This window comes from Schistocerca americana, chromosome 2 (assembly GCF_021461395.2).
Source record: "Schistocerca americana isolate TAMUIC-IGC-003095 chromosome 2, iqSchAmer2.1, whole genome shotgun sequence".
NCBI lineage: Eukaryota > Metazoa > Arthropoda > Insecta > Orthoptera > Acrididae > Schistocerca > Schistocerca americana.
In genome coordinates, this window is record NC_060120.1 from 655844363 (window position 1) to 655859488 (window position 15126).

General features: G+C 40.1%; 1 protein-coding gene across 1 annotated transcript in view; it reads left to right on the top strand.

The window, feature by feature from the left end:
* Positions 1–411: 411 nt before the first annotated feature.
* LOC124594290 (glutamate receptor ionotropic, kainate 2-like) overlaps positions 412–15126 on the top strand; it is a 285982-nt gene continuing 271267 nt past the window's right edge. The window contains exon 1 of the mRNA XM_047132653.1: positions 412–511. The gene's annotated coding sequence lies outside the window, so the exon portion shown is untranslated. The remainder of the gene's footprint in view (positions 512–15126) is intronic.

Genomic DNA, 15126 nt, shown 5'->3' on the forward strand with positions numbered 1-15126 from the left:
GAAGTAACTGGTAATCATGTGTGTCTGCCACTGTCAGGGCGCACCAACGTGCCGGAAGCTGGAGTTCGGATCATAATCGGAGACGGACAATACTAAACCTCGAACCATTTTGCTTTTCATTTTTCTGAAGAAAAAAAAATCAATGCATTTTTGTAAGACACGATTCAGTTTATAGACTTTATGGCAGACAGTTACAGTAAGTGTTTATCCGGTATCACACCACGTGTGCGTCATACAGGTGGGTATAACTGCAATGTTTTTCTCTCCAGGCCCAGCTGACTGCGCCTTTTCTCTTTGCCTACGCCAATTTGGCGTTCCCTTTTTTTGTGATTGGGCCAGAGGGCGCGTGGCGCGTGCTAATAATAGCGCATTCGGAACGGCGTGCGTAAGGAGGCGGGCAGTCGGTGTGTGTCCCAGTGCCATCGCTGACGCAGCTCACCTGCGCTGCCTGGTGTTTACAGCCTGGTGCCTGCTGCTTGCTGCGGTATCTGGCAGTCGCGTCTCCCACCAGGTACTGCAACTGCCACTTGTTGTCTTTCTCTTGTAAACCCCTCTACACTAATGGAATACCCTGTCCATCAATCGAACGGTGCCATTCTGTGTGACGATCCACTGTGTAGATGGGGACATTTATTTAGAAAAGCATGTTTTTCAGTTGTGTGTTCCAGGAACCTACTGTGTCTCGCCGTTATAGACTAAAAACAGTGGACAGTTAGATGAAATAAATCAGATAATTTGCGAGAAGATAGATGACAATAGAGAAATTTTCGATGGAGTTCCACAAGGTTCAATGTTTGGCCCGTTGTTGTTCCTCACACACAAAGTTTACAACGGACGTAGATCAGTCCAACATTTTATAAGTACACAGTTCTGAGAAAGAGGGAGTATTGCTTTAATGTCTGTATTTTGTTTTGTGAATGGAACGATGTAAGTCCGAGATCTTTGAGATTTTCATCTAACATTTATAAAAGCTTGCATTGACACTCAGTTCTGAAAGTGTGACTTAGGTGATAAATGTGAAGCCCACTTCTGACACAGGAGCACAATTCTCACTGTTTAACCTGACGCTTACACGTATCAGTTCTCATTGTTGCTGACGAAAAGAAATCAAGGAGTGACATGGAATAAGCCAGATTATCGAGACAACGCATCTGATGTGGGGGAAGTGGCCAATGGAGTTTCACAACATTCATTGTTCACTCTGCTATTAGTCCTTGCCCACTAAGTTTCCATGCAGCCTGCATATGCCTAACATTTCACAAACGCTACAAAGATATCATTACAAGAGGTTTTCTATGAGTAACAATGTACAATTTGGGAAAATTAAATTTGGTGTGGGGAAGGGGGAATTGGAAATTTGTGGTAAGTTCCTATGGGACCAAACTGCTGAGGTCATCGGTCCCTCGCCTTACACACTACTTAATCTAACTTAAAGTAACTTACGTTAAGGACAAAATACACACCGATGTCCGAGGGCGGACTCGAACCTCTGACGGGGGGAGCCGCGCGAACGGTGGCAAGGCGCCTCAGACCGCGTGGCTACCCCGCGCGCCCAGGGGGAAAGTGGGGGGGGGAGGGGGGGGCAGTGAATTGTTTTGCTTCACTTAAATGCTTGTAGCTTTTTCCTGTTTTCCTGGAGTAAGACGTTGAAGCAAGTACGTAGCTTTGTGATTAGAATGATATATTTGAAATACCCTGAAAAACAGGGATATTTTCAGATAACTGGAGGTCTGCACAGATACTGCCATGGATATCCGCTTTAATAACTACTTTACGAATAAAAGCCAGCGCTTTTATGCAAATTTTCTTGTAGATCTTCAAATATTAACTATAAAAACATCTTTGTGGACCTACAAGACAGTAACAGTACTAAGAATTTCGTCCATTTGTGTTACATGAGGATGATGATAATAAGTTTTAAGTCACTATTGTTACGCATTTGAGATGATGTGTCACTATGTTTGGTTCGCCGCCCACTGTCGTGAAGAGGGCAGATGCTTTGTTGTCATCTGCAATGGCTAAAGATGCCGACATGCCCTTCTTCCTGTTTTTCCCCATACATACATGCAAACCCTAATTCCGGTGTACTGCAGCTGCCTTACTTCTGATTGACTCCTGTTTCGTCCATAGTGTAACAGGCCACGTACGCAATAAGGATAAGCTGCCACAATGCTGCCTCAAGGCTCTTCTAGGGCAGTATATCCACTGTAAACTTCGCATCATGTTCTAACATCTGTTTATGTATCACAAACGTCACAAATAATGTGCAGCACAAAATATACCAATGACCCTGACCCTCTTATGTATATATACAAAATTCAACGTCTATTACATTGAGAAGTATATTATGTGAACATGATTTAATACCGTTGAATTGACGTACATCTGACATTAAACAGTATGCAGTGAGTGACAACAACTTGTAACTCCATTCGTCTGGCCAATTGTTCCGAAGAACATTTCATAGTAATCTTAATAACCGCAGAAAGTTGCAAGTTGTGGAAAGTATCAAAAATATGACAGGTTATATCGTATTAAAATGGGGTCATGATCGGTCTCTATGTTTTTAATCCATAGAATGTAAATTACAAGCTCTTTCTTGGGAAGACAAAACTTTAGGATAGGGGCGTTTCAATGAAAAGAGCTCCGAAGTACAGAACAGGTTAAAACGATTAACGAAATTTAATATCAATGGATGCCAAAGGCGGATTACGACACTTGCGGAAGCGTAACTCTCACCTCTGTATGTAATGTTTGTCAGAGCTTGACATTTTTTGCAAAACAGCTGCATGCGACATATTACACTGCTGGCCATTAAAATTGCTACACCATGAAGATGACGCACTACAGACGCGAAATTTAACCGACAGGAAGAAGATGCTGTGATATGCAAATGATTAGCTTTTCAGAGCTTTCACACAAGGTTGGCGCCGTAGCGACACCCACAACGTGCTGACACGAGGAAAGTTTCCAACCGATTTCTCATACACAAACAGCAGTTGACCGGCGTTGTATAAAGACTCCTTTTCTTACTAGGCTAATTACTGTTTAGCTCTACAGGGCCTTTATACCAAAATGTTTCCCCACACCACCTAGTATTGTCTTTCTGTGTGTGTGAGTAACTGTATGTTCACTGTTGTGGGTAAATACATACAGCGTACACAGGGCGGTGTGTGAAACTGATAGCGATTACACGCTTCCGCTGTTGTAGAAATCTGCTCCAGATGCTGCAGATACCGTGTTGAGCTGAAAGTGGTAACCAAAGTACGGAGAAATATTCTTCGGGGCTCTGTTGCATAGCAATCAGATTGCTTTCAGTTCTGAGAAATGTCCAGTTACTATTGTGGATTTGAATGATCCATGAAGTGACTTCTTTTCCGAAGAAAACATCGAACTATTTCACTAGAACTGAACGCTCCCGTTGGAACTGTTCTCAGCTGGAGTTTATTAGTAAATCACAATAGCAGTATATCGCTGGGTGTATAATAAGACGTACCTTCTTGAAATGAACAATATTTTATTGTTCTATTAACTGATTTCCTTCCATATGCACTTATTTTTTACAATGTGAATCAAAAACTCTCAATGGCGTCGATTTTTTACATCACAAGAATGGCTCTCCTCACCTAAAATTACTCTTAACAAGAACAAACAACTCTATATCCTAAGAATAATTATGTGAGCGCTGACCGCCACAGAGTAATAAACAGTATCTTTGTCTCTCTCTCGCACTGTCACAGCAAGTTACGCTGCATGATACATCTTATATGCCCCTCTTGTGGACGAACGTTTTTGGGCAAAAACAAACACGAGCGTTCACACAACACTATATCGGTGATTGTTTATGACGCTGTATTAAAGTCCGCTAGAGTATTAATGTCCACTGTATTTCTTATGATATTTTGGTATTAGTGAATGACTATCTAAACGTAAATTATAGATTTGGGTGCATATGCTGCTGACAAAGCCTGTGCCGAATTCCTGATGCAGCATATATGCATAGCTTACATGCTTGCTTTTATTCATTTGTCGAGGATGGCATGAGATGTGATCAGAAACCTTTTTCATCATAACTCAAAGCTTCTGTCACTCGCCTTGGGATGTCTCAAACGGATAATCTAGCCATTCGGCCAAGCGCCACAAAGGAAAACCAAGGAAAACCTCGGGGTAGATTTACCATCCTCGTAGTTCTCATTTGCAAAGATAATTAATTGAATTACAATGGAAAATAAAAAAAAAATATTTACAATATGGATTTTTGTTGTTGAATGAATTTAAACACTGTTCACAAAAGAAACACAAGACTGTTAATCTTCTGTGTCTTGAGGTGAACCGTCGACGCGTTGGTTTTACGTCCATCTGCGATTCCCTTCTATCTGTCATCTCCGGGTTACTGATTGAATTCTATTCCCATTTCACCGTCTCCTCGTGGGTATTATGGTTTTCCGCATATGGTTAACATGAAAATAAGAGTCAGTGTAAGTTCCGTGGAAAAGGTGTTTGATCTATGCTGAGCTGAAATAGAATCTAATCTAAAGTTCTTTCTAATTCTCTGCCCTGAATTCGAAATATTCGGAAGTCGTAAGGTGTTCTTCATTTCTATCAACAACCCTAGAATGCACTATACACAAATCCAACTGGTGCTGCCGTGTCAACTTATGCTCGTCATCTTTCAGATGGATTTTAACACTTGTTGATGTGCTTATAACTGAAAGGCATTCGCTCAGTTGGTAACTTCGCGAGCAACAATTGATATAACATAATTTACATACACAGGTATGTTACAACAATAGTACAATTCTAAAGACAATGTTCATCACAAAAGATTGAAACAAAGTAATAGGCGTCCTTTTAAAACTGAGATCGGTTTACCCCTTCCGAACAGCATGACTTCAGCTCAGCGAGTAAAAAAGCAAATACAAACATACATTGAGATTGTTAAATTGACATAAGAAAAAATATCTTGCCATAGACCAGATTCATTTGAGTCACTAACCCATGGTCATTATGCATTGTGAAACCTGATTGAAGTTACTATCAACTAAATAAAATTTTTTTTAAAAGAAATCATTCATACTATAGCTAAATTCTCTGCATACTGAAAAGAAAACTTATCTTTACAGTGGAAAACAAATACATAATGTCTGCATATCTCTCGTACATTATGCCTGAAAAGAAAAACTAACTACTAAATTGCAAAAAGAAAGAAACTATCCTAAATATGATACATAGGTTTAATGAAAATTCTCTAATCAATATTATTTGATAAGAATAGTATTTTCAATCTTCAGAATCTTCAGTCATCATGAAATTGCTTTAACAAGTGATGAGGATACATTCCTTTCGCCTTTCCATTCTTCACATCCTTCAAAACATAAGTTCCTGGATGGGGTATTTTGGTAATCACAAATGGTCCTTGATACAATAATTGCCATTTTGTGTTCTTCCTCTGTATAAGTGAAGCCTTAGGATGAGTTTTTACTAAAACTTGGTCTTTCACTTTATATGTTTTTATTTTTCCGAGTTGATTGTCAAAATATATTTTCCTTTTTCTTGCCTTGTCCATTGTATTGAGTAAGGATTGTCGTACTTTATTTTGTAGGTCTATTTTGTTAATAGCTACTTTAGGAATTGGTCGAATCCAGTCATTCTGTTCCTGTTTTCCAAACATCAGTTCGTATGAGGTGTATTCTGTCGTAGTGTGTGGCATATTGTTTACAATTTCCTGAAAATCGTGAAGATAATCGATCCATTTGGGTTGCTGGTTGTGGCAATACTTTCTCATGAACCGGTTAAATTCACGAAAAATTCGTTGCACGGGATTCGCCGAAGGGTGGTACACTGATGTTAGAATTTGTTTTATACCACAACTGGCTAATGTTTGCCTCCAACGAAATCCAGTGAACATTGACCCATTGTCAGAAAAAATAGCCTCTGGTTTGCCTACCTTGACTACATAATCCTTGACCAGCTTCTTGGCTATGGATGCAGCAGTAGCTGATTTTAATGGATAAAGTTTGACATACTTAGTGAATATATCAATAAAAGCTACAATATATTTGCATCCTCCCCTTGATGATGGTAGAGGACCACAGACGTCGACCGAAATGATTGACAGCGGTTTAGTGGGTATAATAGGATGTAGGAAATCTTTCACACAAAAATTTCCTGGTTTGGCTAGCTGACAAATTTTACATTTCCTTAACTATCTGTGCACTTTCCTGCGAATGTTTGGGAAGTAGCAATATGCTTGAATCTTCCGAGCACACTTTAATACTCCAAAATGTCCCCAAGTGATGTGCGTGTGCAAAATTAAGTCATTCTCATTCTTCTCGGGAATACACACCTTCCAATTATCTGAATCAAGATGCCCTTTGAAAAATAAGACGTCGTCCTCAACTTTGTACAGTTTCTTCAAATCATCGTTTCCAGGCTTTACTAAAGTTTCCTTTATTGAATGCCAACGAGGATCTTTATTCTGAAGTTTTTCCATGTTTTTACACATGTCAAGAAAATGTTTCCTATATATTCTATCAGTCATTATAAGAACATTAAGTTCGGACGGATTGTCTGTGATGTTGATAGTTGACAAATCTCCATCTGGCATTCTAGACAGCGCATCAGCGATGAAATTATCCTGTCCGCTTAGGTATTTAATTTCAAATTGAAACTCTTGGAGTGAGAGCGTCCATCTTGCTAATCTTGGATGTAATAATTTACATGTTTGCAAAAAACTTAATGCTTTGTGGTCACAGTATACTGTTGTCTTCGCTCCATATAAGTAATGGTAAAATTTCTTAAATGACCAGACTACGGCCAATGCTTCCCTTTCGATAGTCGTATATGTTCTTTCACAAGCAAAGGCTATTGGACAGAAAGTTGATTTTCTGTCTATCATCTTTACTTGTAAGATGCATGAACCTATTCCAATTTCCGAAGCATCTGCCATTAAACCGAATTCTTGGCTCATATCTGGATGATATATAATATTTGTGAATTGACTAAGGCATGTTTTATTGCTTCAAATGCATTCTGACATTGTTGCGTCCACACCCACGGAGTATTTTTGCGCAACAAGCTGTACAACGGTTCTGCATTAATAGAGTGGTCGTGAATGAAACGCCTGAAAAAAGAGACAACTCCGAGGAAGCCCTTTAACTGTCTATTTGTTGTTGGAATTGCAAAGTTTTTGATTGCCTTTAGTTTCTCGGAGTCCGGTAAGATGCATTTTCCATTTATAAGATGACCCAAAAATTTTATTTTATCTCGAGCAAAATGGGACTTTTGCAGATTTGCGGTTATGCCTGCTTCCTTGAAACGTTCTAACACTCTTCTCAATAAATCAACGTGCTCCTCCCATGTGGTCGTAGCTATGAGCATGTCGTCCACAAATAAAGTTAATTTGCTTCGAAGTGCAGGTCCCAATGCATAGTCTAGAGCATTTATAAAAACTCCTGAGCTCACGTTTAGCCCGAAAGGTAAAACCTTAAATTGATAGCTTCTACCTGCATGTACAAATGCGGTGTACTTTTTTGATGGTTCGTCTAGAGCCACCTGCCAAAATGAACTTCTCAAATCAATATTTGTTAAGTATTTCATCCCCTCGAACTTTTGAATTAGCTCATCGATATTTTCCGGGTGAGTTCGCATGGGCACGATAATCTTATTTATCTGCCGTGCGTCTAGCACGAGACGAACTTTTCCTCCCTTTTTCGAGACAACATGAAGCGGACTACAGTATGGACTCGTCGAAGGTTCGACCAGATCCCATTCAAGCATCTGGTGGATTTCCGCATCAACTGCCTTTCGTTGGTGCCACGGTACTGGATAAAAAATACGGCAGAAAACTTGGTGTGGTATCACATCTAAATGGCATGTGTATCCCTTGATTACACCAGGTCTTTCTTGAAAGACTTCATGATATTCCTGTAGAAGATCGTATAATTGATTTCTTTGGTGTTGTTGCAAATATTCAGGTTCTTGTACCTTTTCATATACCATATCTTCAGGGTTTAAAACTGGTTGCAAGTAATTAATTTGGTAATACCGTACAGGTTTGTTATGTATCCACTTTATTTGCAGCTTTCGTCCCTGACAATACTTTCTATGGGTACTATATTCCCTGAGAAGATTCACTTGATGTTTCTGATCCATTATTGTAAAACTGGCACGGCCTAGAGAAAAATCGATATACCAATTTATCTCTCTAAATTCATCTATACCCAGGATACAGTCCTCAACCAATATTTCTATTACAAGGAACGTGCAATTTATAGCTACATTTCCTATATCTAACTGGAGTTGAGTCTGCACTTTAACCTGAGAAGACTTATGACCAGTAGGACCTACAATTCTACAACACTGAACAGGAAAAATCGGTGGATTTGTTTTCTGAAGTATTCTTTGAAATAACTTCTCAGAAACGACATTTACTGCTGCTCCTGTATCTAAAGTAACTTGCACAGTAATGCCTTCAATTGGCGCCTGAATTTTCGCAACAGGTTCAGTGATATGTTCCTCTTGACAAGGCATCATATCCTGCTGAAGTTCTTCTATTAATAATTTTGCCATCATTGTACCGAAAGAAATTGACGCTTGAATTTTCGCCCCTGAAAACTTCCTCGACTGCACCGTCGGGGCTTCTGACAGTCGAGTTTAGTTTGACGATTGTCCATTATTAGTAGATGTCTGCTCCGTTACGTCGGTTATTATTGGTGGTTGATTTCTCCATTCATTTGTATTATCATTTGGTACCCAACCTGAAGTTTGTGGTTGGTTGTGATATTCTTGGGTTGGTTGCTGATATTCGCGTTTTTGCTGATAATTCCCTTCTTGATAGTATCCTTTCCTCTTCTTATTATTCTTCCTCCATTTCCGTTTATATGTTTGTTCACATTGTTGGTCATGATTATACTGGTCGGGATTTTCGTTACCAAATTTCACGTTTTTCTGGAAATAATTCACCTGTGGGTTTGGTGAATTGTGTGCAAAAGGTTTGTTTCCATACTGTTTGTTGTTACTATTGTATTTGTTAGGTTGGTAACTTGGCTGGTTATAGCGCACACGTGATACTTCGAACAGAATGTCTATTGAATCCAATGTGGCTAGAAAATCTTCCACATGTTGTTCAGGCACATGTAGAAGTTTTTCCTTAACTTCAAGTGGAAGTTTGCCCTTTAATATTCGAATGATATCCTGCGTCGGGATTGGTTCATTCCAGTATTTACTTTTGTTTATATACTTCTCGAAATACTTTCTTAAAGATCCATTTTTGAAAGAAAAAGGTTGTGGGTCAAAAACTTCCTTACGTAGTCTTTCTTGTACTCCCTTATTCCAGTATTTGTGCAAGAAAGCGCGTTCAAATTGGTCATAATCTTGACACCAATCGGATGCTTCTGACGCCCACATCGATCCATCTCCATGTATGAATCCTGCAACGTACATAATTTTTTGTTGCTCAGTACACATTCGCGGCAATATCCCTTTAAATTGCTTGATAAATACCACGGGATTGATCGACTTCCTTTCGGGAATAAATATCTGGAATTGACGATATTTAAACATTTTTTCTTCATTCATAGTCACAGGTGTATTCTGGTGGCTACTTCGCGGTGAATGATAATCTCGATAATTTGTTTCTGGTTGATTACATAAATATGCACCAATACATGGATATTGTTGCATGGATTCGGTTTCACTGGTTTCATCAGGAATAATGTCTGCTTCTGATAAACTGCAAGTAGTACGTGCCCCTCTAGTATTAACTAGACCTTGCTGGCATGCTTTTAATGTATTTTCTATCTTTGTTTTCCAAGCAGGAAATTCATCTCCTATATTCTCCTTAATCTCTTTAACTTCTGCTTGAAGTTGTTCTTGTGCAGCTTCGTTGTTAACTTGCACGTTAGAAACCGTTTCTTTCAAGGTTTTCTCAACATAATTTCGCACTGTCTCGGTTTGCTCTTTCGCCCAATCTTCAATGTCCTTAGAGACTGCGATCTTATGTCCATTGAAAAGTTTCTCTATGTGTTTCTCGCCTTCGAGACTGAGAGTGTCTATCCTCCGAGTAAGCTCAATGACAGCTTGCTCGTTATCGTGCTACATTGTATTCACGTCTTGCGCAATAGTGCTCTGTACATGAATAACTTCCTGCACTTGATGATTTAGTGTATCTTGACAACATAAGATGTCTTTGTATTTGTTTGTTAATTCCTGATACTGTTGTTCTTGTGTAACTATGAGTTGTGCCTGACTGGTAATCAAGTGACTCTGCTTTGTTTCCAAACTCTGGAATTTTTCAGTAGTCTTATCATTTATTTCTTTTAGTTTATTAGATTGCTCCTGCGCCAAATTAAATTGTGCACTCTCCAATACTTGGAATCTACGATTCATGTCATTTGCAAAAGTGGATTGCGTAGTTTCCAATGCCTGGAATCTACGATTCATATCGTTTGCAAACGTGGATTGTGCCGTTGCAAGATTAGATTGCGATGTTTCCAATGCCTTAATCCCTTGTGTTATGACAGTCAAACTTGACATCAGCTGGGATAACAAATCGGTATTCTCAGCAATTGGCGATAGCACTGGGCTTAATGAGGATTGTACCGACACAATTTTCGGTACAGTAATTTCGTTTTCGCACGCGTCTGTGTCAGAGATGAAATTCATGTTGTTTGTTGGTTGCTGCATATTTCTCTGGACTTCTTTCGACATATGAATGTCGGAACTAGCAACCGTTTGTGTCGACGGCGTGAGCGCATTAATTATTGCTGGTTGCTCAGCCGTAATCGACATACCGCGGTATTAAATTCTGTGGCACTAGTTGACGATGCATTCACACTATTTAATTCATTTTGTGGCATTGTGATGCGTGCTTGCTTACTGGCTTTGAACATAGATCTAGTTATCACCATGTAAATAGGAAATTGACAGTTGCTCCTCTAAATAAGTCCTACAAAAGTGACTATTGAACTTTTACACACGCAAAAAACGTTAATGTCCTAATGCTGTCAATGTACACTTTACAATGTGACACAAACACAGTAAATAGATAACACATAAAATATTGTCTTACTATATCTACTGAAATACAGGAATTGTAGTAAAAGTAATATAGCAACACTGTTTATACTTAGAAAATTAATAGATGAAAGGTCACTAAATGCATAAATGCTCCAGAAAGCTACTAACTCAAATGTTCTGGCCTTTTTGAAGTTTCGGCTCGGCTGCTGGGACGGCGTACTCCTTCTCTTCACAAGATACTCCCGCACGTTCAGTTAGCATGAAACATACAAAGGACCATAATGTAGTTACTCTATAAAACTAGACATATATACACACAATGAAACATTAATTACTAAATTACTAACATATTTATATTGCAGGTTCACTATGAGTGTTGTATCAGGATCGTGTCCTGTCTAACGGTAGACAAATATAAAGACTCCTTTTCTTACTAGGCTAATTACTGTTTAGCTCTACAGGGCCTTTATACTGAAATGTTTCCCCACACCACCTAGTATTGTCTTTCTATGTGTGTGAGTAACTGTATGTTCACTGTTGTGGGTAAATACATACAGCGTACACAGGGCGGTGTGTGAAACTGATAGCGATTACACGCTTCCGCTGTTGTAGAAATCTGCTCCAGATGCTGCAGATACCGTGTTGAGCTGAAAGTGGTAACCAAAGTACGGAGAAATATTCTTCGGGGCTCTGTTGCATAGCAATCAGATTGCTTTCAGTTCTGAGAAATGTCCAGTTACTATTGTGGATTTGAATGATCCATGAAGTGACTTCTTTTCCGAAGAAAACATCGAACTATTTCACTGGAACTGAACGCTCCCGTTGGAACTGTTCTCAGCTGGAGTTTATTAGTAAATCACAATAGCAGTATATCGCTGGGTGTATAATAAGACGTACCTTCTTGAAATGAACAATATTTTATTGTTCTATTAACTGATTTCCTTCCATATGCGCTTATTTTTTACAATGTGAATCAAAAACTCTCAATGGCGTCGATTTTTTACATCACAAGAATGGCTCTCCTCACCTAAAATTACTCTTAACAAGAACAAACAACTCTATATCCGAAGAATAATTATGTGAGCGCTGACCGCCACAGAGTAATAAACAGTATCTTTGTCTCTCTCTCGCACTGTCACAGCAAGTTACGCTGCATGATACATCATAGTTGCCTGGTGGAACGTTGTTGTGATGCCTCGTGTAAGGAGGAGAAATGCGTACCATCACGTTTCCGACTTTGATAAAGGTCGGATTGTAGTATATCGCGATTGCGGTTTATCGTATCGCGACGTTGGTGCTCGCGTTGGTCGAGATCCAATGACTGTTAGCAGAATATGGAATCGGTGGGTTCAGGAGGGTAATACGGAACGCCGTGCTGGATTCCAACGGCCTCGTATCACTAGCAGTCGAGATGACAGGCATCTTATCCGCATGGCTGTAACGGATCGTGCAGCCACGTCTCGATCCCTGAGTCAACAGATGGGGACGTTTGAAAGACAACAACCATCTGCATGAACAGTTCGACGACGTTTGCAGCAGCATGGACCAACAGCTCGGAGACCATGGCTGCGGTTGCCCTTAACGCTGCATCACAGACGGGAGCCCCTGCGATGGTGTACTCAACGACGAACCTGGGTGCACGAATGGCAAAACGTCATTTTTTCGAATTAATCCAGGTTCTGTTTACAGCATCTACATCTACATCCATACTCCGCAAGCCACCTGACGGTGTGTGGTGGAGGGAGCATCATGATGGTCGCATCCGTGTTTGGTGACATCGCAGTGAACGCACATTAGAAGCGTGTATTCGTCATCGCCATACTGGCGTATCACCCGGCGTTACATGTCTCGGTCACCTCTTGTTCGCATTGACTGCACTTTGAACAGTGGACGTTACATTTCAGATGTGTTACGACCCGTGGCTCTACCCTTCATTCGAACCCTGCGAAACCTTACACTTCAACAGGATAATGCACGTTCGCATGTTGCAGGTCCTGTACGGGTGTTTCTGGATACAGAAAATGTTCGACTACTGTCCTGGCCAGCACATTCTCCAGATCTCTCACCAATTGAAAACGTCTGCTCAATGGTGGCCGAGCAACTGTCTCGTCACAATGTGCCAGTCACTACTCTTGATGAACTGCGGTATCGTGTTGAAGATGCATGGGCTGCTGTACTTTTACGCGCCATCCAAGCTCTGTTTGACTGAATGCCCAGGCGTATGAAGGCCGTTATTACGGCCAGAGGTAGTTGTTCTGGGCACTGATTTCTCAGGATCTATGCACCCAAATTGCGTGAAAATATAATGACATGTCAGTTCTAGTATAATATATTTGTCCAATGAATACCCGTTTATCATCTGCATTTCTAATTGGTGTAGCAATTTTAATGGCCAGTAGTGTAAATATTTTCAACAACATTGATCAATCAGTAGTAATAAAGTATAGAAACGATGTGAGTGTCAAGAAGATGACGATGTAAAGAAACTACAGAGATATTTTGCTACGTCATCAGAAGAATCCCGCTAGTTCTATGGGAAGGCCACAGAACAACGAAAATAATGAAGTAAGTATGCTAATAAGACAATATATTAAATTATTATTTGTTCAGTAGTTTAAAATACACTGAGATGATACGTGTCACGGGGTACCGATATGTATTTACATATACAGATGGCGGTGGTATTGCGTACGCAAGGTGTAAACAGGCAGTCCATTGGCAGAGGTTTCATTTGTACTCAGGTGATTCATGGGAGAACGTTTCCGCCACTCTACAGGAATTAACATATTTTGAACACGGAATGGTAGTTGGAGACAGATGCATGGGACCTTCCATTTAGGAAATCCTCAAGGAATTCAGTATTCCGATATCCACAGTGTCAAGAGTGTGCCGACAATACCAAATTTCAGGCGTTACCTCTCACTACGGACAATCCTGTGGCTGACGGCCTTCGCTTAAGGACCGAGAGCAGTTGCGTTTGCGCACAATTGTCACTGCTAACAGACAAGCAACACTGCTTGATATAAACGCAAAGATAAATGTGGGACGTAAGACGAACGTATCCGTTGGGACAATGCGGCGATATTTGGAGTTAATGGGCTGTGGCAAGAGGCGATCGACGCCTTTGCTAACAGCAAGACATCGCTCGCATCGCCTCTCCCGTACCATATCGGTTGGATCCTAGACGACTGGGAAACCATGCCTGCTAAAATGAGTTCCGATTTCAGTTGGTAAGAGCTGATGGAAGGGTTCGAGTGTGGTGCAGACCCCATGAAGCCACGGACCCAAGCTGTCAACGAGGCAGTGTGCGAGCAGGTGGTGACTCCATAGTAGTGTGAGCTGTGTTTACATGGAATGTACTGGGTCCTCTGGCCCATCTGCCATTTGGAGATCTTTTGTAGGCATTCATGAACGTCATGTTCCCAAACGACAGCAGAATTTTTATGGATGACGCTGGTCCCTTATAGATACCCTTCAATTCTGGCCGCAAGTGTACCGTAGAGGCACGCCAAGGCACTCTACCTCGGCAAGGTCGTTGGTTTGTGGGGGAGGCAGCGACCTTAAGCGTGAACACCTCTTAAAAAGAGAGTTTTTCTTAAAATTTAATTACAAATATTTATTTTAAAATTTTTAGTTTAATGCTTTCGTTATTATTTTCATTACAGCTACTTATAAATGGTTATAGAAGAACAATTAAGAGAATAATACAAAAGTTGTACTAAAACTTCAACTCTTGGACAGTTACAGAATATTTAGTTGTAGAAAATAATGCAAACGACTTAAAATACATTTATTTTATGGTGAAAACGTTTGGATAAACTGCAATTTTAGAAAAAGCCTAATCTTAGTTATGTGTCGAGAGTTAGAGGTTATTTTTGAGCGAATTGTATTTCTGTTTGATATTAATGCCTAAGAAGCGTCCCCTCGTCCAGATGACTTTTGCAGAATATGTAGGCGGTAACACGCACACTCAGTTTCAGATCTTTCGGCATATACAGGGTGGTCCATTGATAGTGACAGGGCCAAATATCTCACGAAATAAGCATCAAACGAAAAAACTACAAAGAACGAAATTCGTCTAGCTTGAAGGGGGAAATCAGATGGCGC